The sequence below is a fragment of the Bombus affinis genome, chromosome 2 (assembly GCF_024516045.1).
Source record: "Bombus affinis isolate iyBomAffi1 chromosome 2, iyBomAffi1.2, whole genome shotgun sequence".
Lineage (NCBI taxonomy): Eukaryota > Metazoa > Arthropoda > Insecta > Hymenoptera > Apidae > Bombus > Bombus affinis.
This window is the reverse complement of record NC_066345.1, coordinates 2969457-2982632: the sequence shown is the minus strand read 5'-3', so window position 1 is coordinate 2982632 and position 13176 is coordinate 2969457.

The following is a 13176-nucleotide window of genomic DNA, read 5'->3' as shown; positions in this document are numbered from 1 at the left end:
ATTAGCTGAAGCTTCTAGTCAAACCAGGTATCAGTCTTTGTACGCAAAGGCATTCATTACAATCGTTTAAAGTTTGAAGAAGCACCGTTACAAATTCGTGATATAAGAGAAAGCGATTCAAAACTCGGACTCATTTGTTGGAACGACGCCGTGGGCAAAAGTACATAATGGAAAACTTTCTTCCAAGACCAATTGATAGCGCTGACGTAATTAAAATGTGACGATATTGCCAGCGACGTTTCTCCAAATAGACGACTAACTTATTTACGAATCGCCGTTACACGATTGTCGCTGGTAATACGGTTAGTAATCACTTTATTGAATTTTCGCTTGACGTGACAACGTCGAGTTCCTAGAGAGATTCTTCTCCCTTGTAAAACTATGTTTCTGCAACGACTGTATTTGTTGAATTACCGTTCGCGAACAAGTCCTTCTCTTTATTACGTGTAATAGATTCTTCTTTTTAAGTTTTAAATTACATTGGTAATTTTCTATAATTTATTACTCGAATATGGTAATTTTTTCTTAAAAAGTTTGCTTTTTCTACAATTATTTTACTACAAAACCCATCAAAAACATGATGTATGTATATATACCCTCAAATATTATCGGTTTATTCTCAAGCTATAGTTCAATTTCGGAAATTGCCAATTAAAATCATAAAAAAAAAAACACAGAAAGTTCGTTAAAATATGCGATTTTCCAATCAAGATATAGAATTTATTCGAGTAATATAGATTACAGTAGCGATGGTGACGGCAACGATGAATGGACTGATTCTTCGTGCGAAAATAAATTGGTAGCGGAGAACGATGCATTGTTTCAGGGAATATCGATTTTCAAGCATGGTTTTGAAGTACGTGTGCGCGTGACTAGGTTTGTTAATTAATGCCGCTCCCAGGTTTTCAATATATAAATGTGACACCTACGTATCTTTAAGCTTAAAACAATTGGACTAACAATTTCATTAAATTTAAATCAATATTTATCTTTTTAAACGCAACAATATTTTTAATGACAACTTCACGTGTAAATCAAGTGCATACATATTCGATCGTTCTTGAAAACCTGATTCTCTGCGAAGAGAAAAATCCTTTGAGGTGGCCGTGTTGTGAGTTATAGTTGTGGTAGATAGTAGGCCTGTTCCGCTGTAAGTGTCACTGGGGGCTGTAGATGTCGCTGCCGGGGTACTGCTGATTTTTCGGCTTGTCGAGTGCCGCCACACCTTGAATAAAGATTTGATCTACGTTTTATACGCTACGTTTTACATCCACCTCTTTTCAGATATACCTCTCTATTTAAAATCATAGATCGTCACAATCTATAGGTATTTCCTTGAAAAGGTTAAAGTCGTTCTGTATAAAAGCCAATTCAAAGGGGAAGGAAATTCTGCGAAAAATTCTTTCAGATTACCCTATGTTTTTTATCGTTATATTACTTCTAAATTTTAAAGCACCAAATCACATGGCTGAAATTTTTAAAGTCTTTCTATATCTTCGAGGAAGTAAGATAAGGTTGATAGATAGTCGTTGTTGGTACTTAACCGAGTATGGTCATATAGTCGATTAAATGAAATTTCTATTCTTTCAGATATATATCGTCAAATATATATTATATATCAATGTTAATTGTTATCTGTGTTGGCGTAGTGAATAAACACATTGATGTTCGGTGTTTCAATTATCAGAATTATAATCGATGTTAAATGTATAGAGTGTCAAAAAATTATTTGTTATAGCTGTGGAAGATGGAGATCTGTTAGAGAAAATGGATCATGAAATTGATCTTGAGTATAATTTTCAGATAAAATTTTTTATTGCATCATAAAGTACTCATCACGAGAAACGAAAGTTTCAGAAAACCCCTGGATCGTAAATGATTCGTTCTTTTGAAAAAAGCTGTTTAAAATTTCTTATACTAATCCCTATACTAATTGTGTATACTAATTGTATTTAGTATATTATATTATAAATAATGGTTAATATAAGTATCAAAACAAATAGACAACAATTAATTAGATAACATCGTAATAACATAATATAATATAATGGGCGTAATCATATACAGTAAAACTTAGAAAATGTGCTCTGGATGAATTCGGTGATAATTATCCTTTGTTCCGTGGTATGTATAGGCAAAAACGAATGGTAGATCGCAGCATAATAGTTTCCAACCATCCACAATTGTTCTAATTCCTCACTCGACGTCTTTCATGTTCATTCATGTAGGAAAAAGTATGTTATCGTTTAATAATAAGCTTTTAAGCGTTTAATAACATCTCGTCGAGTAGAAATTCCACACGAAGCAGTGAGAAAAATAATATTTGAAGAAGATCTATGTTCTCAGCTTCGTCGTGTGCAAGAACTTTGTAGGATAGATTGTATCATGCGATGAAAATTTTATACTTGTAAGTTAAGAAAATTGGAACGAAAATTCACGTTGTCTCAAAGATATCTTGTTTTTGGATAGAAATAGTTACTTTACTAACAACATTCTCAATATTAAGGATATCAACATCTTAGATTTAATTAAAGCCGCTGGAATACGCCAGATATTTCATATCTGACTTAAACATGTACTGCGACGAGCGAAAAAAGTAAACACATAAATATAAAAAACTAATTTTTCAAGTGATCGGTAAAGATTAGGTAACAGTAACTACAAGTTATTATTAACGAAATGTAATAGTTAATTTTCATTAACATTAATAATGTACAAAACATTTTACAAAAATGGACATCTCAAACCACGTTTACAGTTTTACACATTAATTATACTCGTCGAATCAAGGTTTCAACATAGTATTTCGTCCACTAGTACTACTTCACGTTTATTATATCCAATAGAATTAACTACTATTTAGGTAAATTATTTTGTGGAATGGTCAAATAATGCTCTTTTCTCATTATACCTTCGACATTCGCTTTCTACATAAAATCAACGGGCTGTGTTTACACTTTTGCTTGTCACTGCATATCAAGGAAGATTGAAATATAAAGTAATTCGCACAAAAAAGTAGATATTAGTATTGATGTTATTGTATTCCATATTTGACCTTAAAATATGAATAAAATCAGTCTAAGTATTAATGAAATTGCAAACATTTTTTCTAAAAGAACGGAACTTTCCTTTCTAATGAGCACTATATGATGCAATAGAAAAACAATTTGACACTGAAAATTGTGGTCAAGATCAATTTTGCGCTACACTTATTTAACCAATTTTCATCAAATCGAAGGTGTAGAATGGCTTGAAAAAAAAACCGCGATAAATACTTTTTTGACACTTTGTACAAAGGTGTATATCAATGTGTATATCGATACACATACTCTGTATGTGCATATCCGTGGAACATATATCCGTTTTTCGAAGCAAAATGTCATCTACCTGTTCAAAAGAGCAAAGCAAAAACTCTACATAGAGGGTTTGTTACTGTTCACACTCTGTATTTCCGTGCGTAAAGTATCCAACCAGATATCCAGGAACAGCTTTCAGGGAACGAGATTGAATATTTGATCGAATATATTTAATATGGCAATGTTACGTATAACAATATACGTATGGAATTTTAAAAGTCACGAGGGTTGCAGCGGACTCAATTTTAATGTACATTAAACATTTTGCTCATTGATGACCTTACCTTAATTTTTTTCTCCTTCCTCACTTTCTTCTCCTATGCGAGTGACACAGCAAGATTGATAGTAACAAGCGATTTCATTAAAACACAATCTCCTTTTCCATTTGATGAACACGATACGAGACGAGGGAATGATTTAGGAACACGACTTTCGAGCGGTTTCAACAACTATTAAGTTTCATTTATAGCAACGAACACTGCCAAAGACGTAATCAATAAGATTCGCGTAGGTGCCGTAGATGACGTAGATGAAAAAACGTAGATCAAACGTAAATGACGAAATTATACATTAATTTATTTTAACGCGTTAAAATTACGCTAATGACAGTTGCTCCATTCTATCTGTTCACATATTTGAGCCCTATATGGAACAAAGTGAACGGAGCATCTGCAAGCGTGTTAACCGGACAACGACGAATTTTCACATCTACTCCACGAAGCTTCACATATATCAATGACCACTGCCGTAGTCATGGTCAAGCGTAGATGACGAAGTTATGTATTGATTCACTTTAACACGTTAAGATTACGCTAGTGACACTTGCGCAGTACTATTTGTTCATATATTTAAGCCCTATATGCAACAAAGTGAACGTAGCATCAGCAAGCGTGTTAGTTGGACAACCACGAATTTTCACATATATTGCACGAAGATTCGTATATAACAATGATCACTGCCATAATCATGGTCAAACGTAGATGACGAGATTATGCATTAATTCACTTTAAAAATTACGCTAGTGACAGTTGCGCCGTTCTATTTGTTCATATATTTAAGCCCTATATGCAACAAAGCGAACGTAGCATCTGCAAGCGTGTTAGTTGGACAACGACGAATTTCGTTTCGCAAACACGGACACGTGAAACATTTTGAAGTTACGTGGACGCGAGAGTAATTCGTTCCCTTAAATTGCTCAATTTCCATTTCTTTCGCCATGTATATTCGAGTATTGCATTTGAATTGCAGAGCAGTCGGAAGTAACGGCGCACGTCGTTGATATATCGACAGGAACATGAATTCTTTTTTCATAGGATGAATACTTTTTTCATCGAATTATTAAACCGAATCAAGTTTTCAAATCCAATCATTTAATTTCATCGTTTTACATCGAACGTTTCAATCTTTTTTCTTTTAAATACCTTACCTATATTTCATCTCGTTGAATATTCCATATTTTTAATGCTACTACCACTTATTGGTAATTTCAAATATGTAATTATCGTTCTGAAGTTAGAAATTCGAAATAGCATTCGTCAGTATATGATTCTACGTTTTATATAGAGTAATAAAAATGATACAATGAGTTTCGGTAAATAACCAATAAAAATTTTTGTTCCTTTTTCTTTTTCTTTTTTTTTTTTTTTTGTTTTATGTATCCCAGGTCGAGAATAAACTATGTGCACGTTTTCTCTCGTTTCTTGTATTTTTATGAGGAATTCAGTCTTTTTACGCCACAAGAGTCTCAACGTTTTCGTTTTCACGCCTACGTTACGCTCGTTAAACACGTTCCAACAAGACCATGAATAAGGATAACAGCTTTAATGTTTTCACATGTGTTTATTTATTATTTTAGACCTTAAATATTTTATTTATAAAATCTTTATTTAAACAAGTTACCATTGTCGCTACAATAAATCAATGAATGAAATCAGTTTAAATTTAAAATATCATTTCATAATTTCTCGTCACTTGTATCTAAAAACAACAAAAAAAACGGTGTACCCACATCGTGCGTAGACGGGAAATTAAAACAGTGGAGCTTAATTGAAACACTGATCATATTCCGCGATTGTAAAACAATAATAGAAAATCGTGTTTCTTTTGAAGGGTATGAAATTGTCAGGAGATTATGCCATAAATGAAATTGGAAACTGGCTGGTCAAAGGGATTAAATTCAATTAAACCGAACTGTGTTATATTGTACAAAGGCTAGAGAACTGCTACCAAATATCTGCTAGTTTAAAGGTGTCCCTTATAAATTATAATTATATTTCAAATTCAATCTCCTAGTAATAAGTAAATTAATATTTTACCTAAAATCTGTGATATAGATAACAAAAATAAATTCTTTACATTATTCGTTAGTTTGCAATATAATTAGAATATTATCTTTATTTTCTGGTGTCTTTGTTATTCTTAAAAGATAAACTGCTTATTTACAAATTTAACACTGCATATGCTATTAATAAATCATTTTATATTTAATTTTGCAACCTTCAGTCATTGTTAAAACTTGTTGACAATACTGTCGGTTAATAGAAATTTCTAAAATCCCCTTATTTCTACTCGATTAAAGGGTATATTGCAGAAACTATGTTAGCTACAGTGTTAGCTACAAATCACCTGTGTCACTCCATTAAACTTATACACAATAGTATTGATTCTTGTTTTAATTTAAAATAAAATATGTTATTGTAGGAATGAAGCAGAATGTTCAAATAATTGAAACAACTTTTTGTCCTATAATTAGTGCCTTTCATTTTAAAAATTAAAAAATTTTTAATCAACGATATTTGGAAGTTTCGATCTAAAATGACCAGGAATTGAAATAGAAAATATTTTTATGCCAATAAATACGTATTCTTCACACATAAAACAAATATGAAAACAAAAATCGATGTATATTAATGAATTTTGAAATGGGGAGGAATTATATGATTATACCCATTCTCTGTTGCGTTTAATTGTTTCAATTGATGTCTCATGAGAATTTTCATCGAATTTTTTAGAGATTTTTTTTTTATTAGAATATTTACGATCAATTCTCGTTGAGAATTTTCAGTAATTAATTTAATTTGGCGTGATACAATGACATGGATCATAATAGTTTTATATTGTTGGTTCTAGTAGAAACTAAGGATTTAATCTAGAGGGTATTTTCTTTTTAGTCTGCGGATCTGGTCCGTCGTGTCCAGTAGTTGGGTGACTAGTGGGTTGTGGTGGTTGTTGACTCTTGTGTTATATCTGCTTCTGGACTTGTGTATTTCATCTTTGACTGTAGGTATCTTGAGGTCACGGTGGATTGTTTCGTTGGTAAGATACCAGGGTGCATTTGATAGGGATCTTAGCGTTTTCGATTGGAAGCGTTGGAGTATTTCAATGTTGGAATTACTTGCTGTTCCCCATAGTTGGATTCCGTAGGTCCAGACAGGTTTTATTACGGCCTTCTAGAGGGCTATTTTGTTCTGTATGTTTAGCTTGGAGCGTCGGCCCGTGAGCCAATAGAATTTTCTTAGTTTTTCCTTTAGTTGCTTTGTTTTTTCTGAGATATGTTTTTTCCAAGTTAGTCTCCTGTCCAGGGTCATGCCCAGGTATCTTACGGAGTCCTTGCTTGGGATTATTGTGTTGTTAATGGTGACCTGGGGGCAGGTTTGTTTTCGGAGCGTGAAGGTTACATGAGAGGATTTTTTTCGTTTATTTTGAAGCCTCATTTTTCGAACCACTTTTCCATGGAGTCGAGACTTCGCTGGAGAGTGGATGAGGCAATTGCCGGGTCTGCGTGGGTAGCTAATAGTGCTGTGTCGTCGGCAAATGTTGCTATTGTTACCTCGTTTGATATAGGTAAGTCGGCAGTGTGGATGGAGAACAGTAGGGGTCCGAGGACACTACCTTGGGGTATGTCGGATTCTATTGGGAATGTTGCGGAAGTGGCGCCTAGGCATTTAACTATGAATTGTCTGTTGGTTAGGTAGGATTTTAAGATGGTGTAGTATGGGTGGGGTAGGATCTTTTTAAGCTTGTAGAGTAGGCCTTCATGCCATACTTTGTCGAATGCCTGTTGGATGTCTAGGAATACCGCTGAGCAGTATTTTTTCTTTTCAAGGGTTTGGCTGATCATGTGGGTTATGCGGTGGATTTGCTCTACTGTTGAGTGTTGTTTTCGGAAGCCGAATTGGTGATCTGGGAGTGTTTTCAATTCTTCTAGGAGTGGAAGGAGACGATTCGTGAGCATCCTCTCGAATAGTTTAGACAGTGTAGGTAAAAGACTGATTGGGCGATAGGAGCTGGTTTCATATATTGGTTTACCGGGTTTAGGGATGAGGGTGATCAGTGAGATTTTCCACGCCTGAGGAAAGTATTCAAGGCGGAAGATAGCGTTAAAGATTGATGCGATGAGTGCAATCCCTTTTATGGGAAGTTCCTTGATTGCTTTATTGTCTATTAGGTCGTGACCTGCTGCTTTCTTGGGGTTTAGGCGACTGATTGCTTCTATGATCTCTGAAGAAGTGAAGGGTTCAATAGGAGGGGACATTTGGAAGGGAGTGTGCAGATATTCGGTAACGTCCGCTGCAGCTATGGAGGAATGGGGTTGGAATACTTCAGTCAAGTGTTTGGCAAATAGGTTGGCTTTTTCTATAGGGCTACGCGCCCATCCACCCTGCGGACGGCGGATTGGAGGTATTATTTGTGGGAGGCGCGTGAGTTTCCTGGACGCCTTCCATAGTGAGTAGTTGGAGTCGGCTGTGGGGGACAAGCTGACGAGATATTTGTGAAAACGGTCATTATTGTAGTTTTTTATAGTTTTGGATAATTTTCTAGTTGCGTTGTTTAGTTTGCGTTTGTCCTCCGGTGTTCTATGGGTCTGCCATATCCTTCTTAGTCTACGTTTTTCTGCTATTTTTTTAAATATGTACTGGGGGTATTCGTGATTGCCGATGGACGTTTTTGCCGGTGTGGAGAAGCGGATAGCGTTTATTATGCTCGTGTTTAAGTATTCCGTGGCTGCTTCGATTTCTTCATTGGTTTTTAGTGAAGTTGAGGCTGAAGTTGTGTGTGTAAAGACTTCTCTAAAGAGCTGCCAGTTGGTGTGTTGGTTATGTATGGAGCCATTAGGTGTATTCTCGATGATAGTTGAACTGACTGTTACTATCACGGGGGAATGATCAGAGGAGAGATCAGCCGAGGAATTGATTTGGACGTGTCTTGACGAGATATTTTTAGTTATGAGGAAATCAAGGAGATCGGGTATTTTGTTTGTGTCGGTGGGCCAGTGTGTAGGTTCGTATGTGGTAAGGTAGTTGAGGTTGTTGGTTATTACGCTGTTGAGGAGGTTTTTGCCTCTTACTGTAACCAGTCTGCTGCCCCATTGGGTGTGTTTGGCGTTGTAGTCTCCTCCAGCTATGAATCTATTGCCCAGGGTGTCCAGGAAGTCGTCAAAGTCTTCTTTGGCGATGGAGTGTCTGGGAGGGCAGTATACAGCTGAAGTGGTGATTGTACCATGACAGTCTTCTATTGCTACGTTTGTTGCTTGGAGGTAGTCTTTCTGGAATGGTGGAAGTTCGTAGTGCTTAATGTTTGATTCGATTATGATTCCGGTGCCGCCGTGGGCCTTTCCGCTGGGGTGTTGGGTGTGGTAGAAGTTGTAGCCGTGTATTTTGAGGTAGTTTTTATCGGTGAAGTGGGTTTCGGATATGAGCATCACATCGATTTGCTGTTGTTTTAAGAATAGTTCTAGTTCAAATTTGTGCTGAGCTAGACCGTTGGCGTTCCGCAGAGCTATTCGCATTGGTTTTATTTTGCTTCTGTGCGTATGAATTTGTCCATGAAGAGTGTGAGTAGTGACAGCAAGTTGTTAATTTGCTCTGATTGTTTCTCTATTAGCTTTTCAAGCCTAGAGACGTTGTCTGTATCAGGTGATTTGGGGGCACTATTTTGAGGAGGATCCCTGTGGCTATTTGGTATATTTTGAGTGCCTTGTACCGCTTGGGCATAGGAGGTTGAGGGAGTGGTGAATTTGGTAGGGCTGGGTGTTTGATTGGTTGGGGAGATTGGGGTAAAGATGAATTTCGGTGAGCTGGGTATTTGGTAGGTTACCTCTTTTGTTCTAAGTTTGGGGTACTTGTTTGAGTACAGTGTTTTGTAGGCTGAGCAGCCTTTGTAGTTGGCAGGATGGTCACCTTGACAGTGGATGCACTTCGCTGGGATTTCCGGTGATTTACTGCACTGGTCGGTGGGGGTGTGTACCTGCACATTTGGACGCAGCGGGAAGATATGGTTGCAGTATTTCTGCGTGTGCCCGTATCTTTGGCACCTCTTGCATTGCACTATCTCCTTTTTGATTTGCGGTGGTTCGAATTTTACTATAGCGTTCATTAGGCGACTGATGTTGTAGATTTCCTTATTGTTGGGTTTCTGTTTTAAATCGATAAAAAATAGGGATAACGGTTTTTTTTCGAGACTCTATGCCTTATGTTGCTGACATTGATGACTTCGTGGCCGAGTTTCGATAGTTCTAGGGCGGCTAGCACCCTTCCCTAACCACCAACATGGAAATTGACCAATTAACAGTAACGCCAATTTCCCTCACTTTCCGAACGAAGGCTTTTTTCCACGAATCCGATGATTTCGGGCCCTTAGGCACACCCATCATAGTTTTCCTCGACAGCGTTACCATGAACAGTTTGCTGGTGAGTGCCGAGGCGTGCAAACGTGTGTCCAGTGCCCTGCGAAGTCCACAAAACAGCACGTGACCATCCAGTTGCTGCTGAGTGCCGAGACGTGTGTCCAGTGCCCTGTGAAATTCACAAAACTCCACGTGACGCTCATCTGTCGAAAGCAAATCCAACAAACCTAGCTAAGGGTTAACAGCCTCTCGACTAGTTCTTTCACACTGAATTAACTAGCTCGATGATGGCTCTATCATTCCAAACAGGCTCTCCGGAGCTAAATTATAACACCGCCGTTTTTTCCTCCCCCGTGGCAAGGGGGCAACACATCTATCCTGGGTAAACGACCATCACTCGAAAAAACGCAAGCTGGAACCAAGCAAGACAAATGTGAATAAGAGTCAAACTAAACCACCAGCCAGCCAGGTGACCACCTTCAATAGATTCTCAATACTGGAGTCTACGGGAAAACTCCATGAATACAACCGAGAAGGTAAATAATCTCCATACTCAAAGAATTCCCCCTCCTCCACCAATATTCATTGACGACGTAATCGACATACAGTCAATGATAAGGACCATTGAAAAAGACATCAGCAAAGAGGACTACAAGTTAAAAATTAACAACAACCACGTGAAAATTCTGCTGACCCACCCAGACGCCTGTAGAAAGTTAACTAAGTTGCTAAAAACGTTAAACGCTAAATTCCACACATATCAGCTCAAAGAAGAAAGACCTTTTCGTGTGGTGCTACGCAACATCCACCACTCAGTCGACCTAGATGAACTAAAGTACAAACTTCAAAATCTTGGCCATGAGGTAACAAACATAAGCAACATTAAACATAGAATCTCAAGATACCCACTATCACTATTCTTCATAAATTTAAAACAAAAAGGGAACAACAAAGAAATTTACAACGTCAACCGGCTGATGAACTCCATAGTTAAGTTCGAACCACCTCTTGTAAAGAAAGAAATAATACAATGTAAAAGGTGCCAAAGGTACGGCCACACGCAGAAATACTGCAACCATAACTTCCGGTGCGTAAAAATGTGCAAGTAATCACCCCACTGACCAATACACTAAATCCCCCGAAACCCCCGCTAAGTGCATCCACTGTCAAGGAGAGCATCCTGCGAACTACAAAGGATGCTCAGCATATAAAACACTACATAATATTAAGTATCCCAAAACTGAGACCCAAGGACATAACCATACAAGAACCTAGACCCCAAAGCTCACCTCACCATCAGTATCCCACGCGCAGGCAACACAAGGAAACGTAAACAACTCGAAAACCCACAGTGTACACACAGAAAATAGAATTCCCACCCCACAAAACACAAACAACTTCACCCAGACTCGAAAAACTTATCGAGAAGCAAACTGAGCAAATTAACAACTTGCTGTCACTACTCACACTCTTCATGGACAAATTCATACGCACAGAAGCAAAATAAAACCAAGACGCATAGCTTTGCGGAACGCCAACGGTCTAGCTCAGCACAAATTTGAACTAGAACTATTCTTAAAACAACAGCAAATCGATGTGATGCTCATATCCGAAACCCACTTCACCGATAAAAACTACCTCAAAATACACGGCTACAACTTCTACCACACCCAACACCCCAGCGGAAAGGCCCACGGCGGCACCGGAATCATAATCGAATCAAACATTAAGCACTACGAACTTCCACCATTCCAGAAAGACTACCTCCAAGCAACAAACGTAGCAATAGAAGACTGTCATGGTACAATCACCACTTCAGCTGTATACTGCCCCTCCCCAGACACTCCATCGCCAAAGAAGACTTTGACGACTTCCTGGACACCCTGGGCAATAGATTCATAGCTGGAGGAGACTACAACGCCAAACACACCAATGGGGCAGCAGACTGGTTACAGTAAGAGGCAAAAACCTCCTCAACAGCGTAATAACCAACAACCTCAACTACCTTACCACATACGAACCTACACACTGGCCCACCGACACAAACAAAATACCCGATCTCCTTGATTTCCTCATAACTAAAAATATCTCGTCAAGACACGTCCAAATCAATTCCTCGGCTGATCTCTCCTCTGATCATTCCCCCGTGATAGTAACAGTCAGTTCAACTATCATCGAGAATACACCTAATGGCTCCATACATAACCAACACACCAACTGGCAGCTCTTTAGAGAAGTCTTTACACACACAACTTCAGCCTCAACTTCACTAAAAACCAATGAAGAAATCGAAGCAGCCACGGAATACTTAAACACGAGCATAATAAACGCTATCCGCTTCTCCACACCGGCAAAAACGTCCATCGGCAATCACGAATACCCCCAGTACATATTTAAAAAATAGCAGAAAAAACGTAGACTAAGAAGGATATGGCAGACCCATAGAACACCGGAGGACAAACGCAAACTAAACAACGCAACTAGAAAATTATCCAAAACTATAAAAATCTACAATAATGACCGTTTTCACAAATATCTCGTCAGCTCGTCCCCCACAGCCGACTCCAACTACTCACTATGGAAGGCCTCCAGGAAACTCACGCGCCTCCCACAAATAATACCTCCAATCCGCCGTCCGCAGGGTGGATGGGCGCGTAGCCCTATAGAAAAAGCCAACCTATTTGCCAAACACTTGACTGAAGTATTCCAACCCCATTCCTCCATAGCTGCAGCGGACGTTACCGAATATCTGCACACTCCCTTCCAAATGTCCCCCTCCTATTGAACCCTTCACTTCTTCAGAGATCATAGAAGCAATCAGTCGCCTAAACCCCAAGAAAGCAGCAGGTCACGACCTAATAGACAATAAAGCAATCAAGGAACTTCCCATAAAAGGGATTGCACTCATCGCATCAATCTTTAACGCTATCTTCCGCCTTGAATACTTTCCTCAGGCGTGGAAAATCTCACTGATCACCCTCATCCCTAAACCCGGTAAACCAATATATGAAACCAGCTCCTATCGCCCAATCAGTCTTTTACCTACACTGTCTAAACTATTCGAGAGGATGCTCACGAATCGTCTCCTTCCACTCCTAGAAGAATTGAAAACACTCCCAGATCACCAATTCGGCTTCCGAAAACAACACTCAACAGTAGAGCAAATCCACCACATAACCCACATGATGAAAAGAA